The sequence below is a fragment of the Gadus morhua genome, unplaced genomic scaffold, assembly GCF_902167405.1.
Source record: "Gadus morhua unplaced genomic scaffold, gadMor3.0, whole genome shotgun sequence".
Lineage (NCBI taxonomy): Eukaryota > Metazoa > Chordata > Actinopteri > Gadiformes > Gadidae > Gadus > Gadus morhua.
Genome location: NW_021963961.1, coordinates 20,001 through 22,500, shown reverse-complemented (window position 1 = coordinate 22,500; position 2,500 = coordinate 20,001).

Here is a 2,500-nt window from a genome sequence, read left to right as displayed (position 1 = left end):
ATGCAAACACACAAATTAACTCACTCCAATCCCCCCTCCCCCACACACACACGCACACACACACACACACACACACACACACACACACACACACACACACACACACACACACACACACACACACACACACACACACACACCACCACCACCACTGCACCGTAAGCAGCATTAGCTCAATCCTCTGACCGTGTATCAGATGAATGGAGCGCGCTGAGGAGTCTGAGGTCGGTACATAGGTTCACCATTTTCTATTTACACAATCCCCATTGGTCATCGCCGAGAACGGGGGAGTGCAATGCTCTGGCTGGGAGTGGAGGGAGGGGAAGAGGGAGGGAGGGCGTGAGGGTTAGAAAGATAATCTGGTGATGATGGTGTTTGACTCTCAGACGAAAGGATCTGGCTTTGAGCCCAAAAAGAAATCCCTGCAAATCATTTGTGATAAAGGTATCTGCTGGATGATTACATAATGAAAAAGAGAAAAGGGTCTCAGGATGTATTAATCTGATGCCTGCTCCCCTCTCGTGGCTGTCTCCGCTCTGCCCCGTCTCCTCTGATGTGCAGGGCTCTGACACGGGCCTGAGCCTCAAAAGTGCTGCTCCACTTCAGAAATCCAGTCGATAAGACCCCCACACACGCGCCCACGCACACACACACACACACACACAGGCATGCACGCTCACACACGCTCACACGCACACACACAGACACACACACACACACACGGATACACACAAAGAAGCATGCACGCAGACACACACACACACAAACTCATGCAAGCTCACACGCTCACACGCATGCACACACACACACAGATCTTCTGCTCTGATTGTTAGAGGTATCATAACCTGTCCTTTGAGTCTGTGGGAGCTGGCAGGGTCCTTCCACACCTGCTAGTTCACATCCACCCTGTTAAACTCTGCTGGGGTTCCTGAGCCTGCCGAGCCAATCATCTCTCTGCCCCCGCCTGTCCCGGCACCTCCCCATTCATCTCTCCCCCACTTCTCCCCGAGTCCCTATCCCGACGTGTATCTCTTTCTCACCGGCCGTTTTTATCTTTTTAATTGAGCATCTGGTTCGCTTTGTGATTCTCTTGTACGCCTGTCTGCTTAACGTCCCCGTTTTACAATGTCCAGGTGTGTACACAATGATCTATCGTGAGTGTCTGTGCCTGTGTGTGGGTCTGTCAGTCTGTTTATGTTCCTGTAAACGTGTGTGCGTCTGTGCGCATGTGGACAAGTGCATGCTTTCTTGTGCATGCATGTGTGTGCGTGTGTTGGTGTGTCCGCGTGCATCTGGTGTGGGTGGTTTCCCTGCATATGTGTGTCTGCGTACATGCACATGTGTGTGCGTGTGAACATGTTTGCGCGTGCACACGCTCATAAAACCATGTTTTTCGTTCCACAAAGCCTGTGTATCCAGTGTCCATTAACACATGTGTTTACGGTTTTCCGTATCATTAAGGACAGTGACATACATCCCCTGTAAAAACGGCAGCATATTAACTGTACTGATGTTGCCACACTTACAAGCACATTATTCCCTGTTCCAGTTTCTTGCGGTGGCCCCGGAGCCTAAAAGCCCACATAAATTACACAGTTATTTGGGCCAAGAGTCAGTTACTAAGCACACGGCTGATTTAGCGCATCAAGTACCCGTCATTTGTCATCTGCGGTCCGCATGTGTCTCTGCATCTGCAAACATATGAACAAAGGTATACACACACACACACACACACATATATGGGCATCCACGCTCATACTGTCACAATTGTTGTGATAAATGTACGTACACAGGTGCTGTACAATTTTTTTTTAAGCAGCAATGCAGAAAAACACACATGCGCTGTTTGCGTTATTTAAGCATTTCTGCATTTTAGAAGATGGAGGATAAGGCTTTGAATGATTTTATCTGAATAACCTTTTTTTTTGTTTTAGAAATAAACTATTTGAGGCACAACTATTTGCAATCAAATATACCAATGTCCCTCTGTTTTTGTGGTCAGTAGTCAATCTTAGAATTTCATCATGAGGGTTTTGGTAATAGACTCTTGATCATTGCTATTCATTGCAATTTATGTCGGCGATATACTGTGATGGATAATTCTTGGATTTCTTCCTGCTGGCTGACTTTTTGCACTCATCCATATTCAGCAGTGTCTCAGATGGTCCCATAGAAATGCATATGAGGCCCTAAGCACCTTTGATTGGTTTTGACCTTTGACCCCACCTTAATCCCAGCTCATCAAGTTCAACTCATTGACCTGCCGCCTGTCATTCCACGGTCGATCCCTCGTTTGTCCTTCCCTATCCTCCTTTTTCTCTTTCACGGAAATGTCGATGAGAATGTACTTAAATACCTAGTATAGCTAAAGGAAAAGGCTTCTGACCCAGACTCTTCATGTGTGTGTGTGTGTGTGTGTGTGTGTGTGTGTGTGTGTGTGTGTGTGTGTGTGTGTGTGTGTGTGTGTGTGTGTGTTTGTGTGTATGTGTGTGTGTGTATG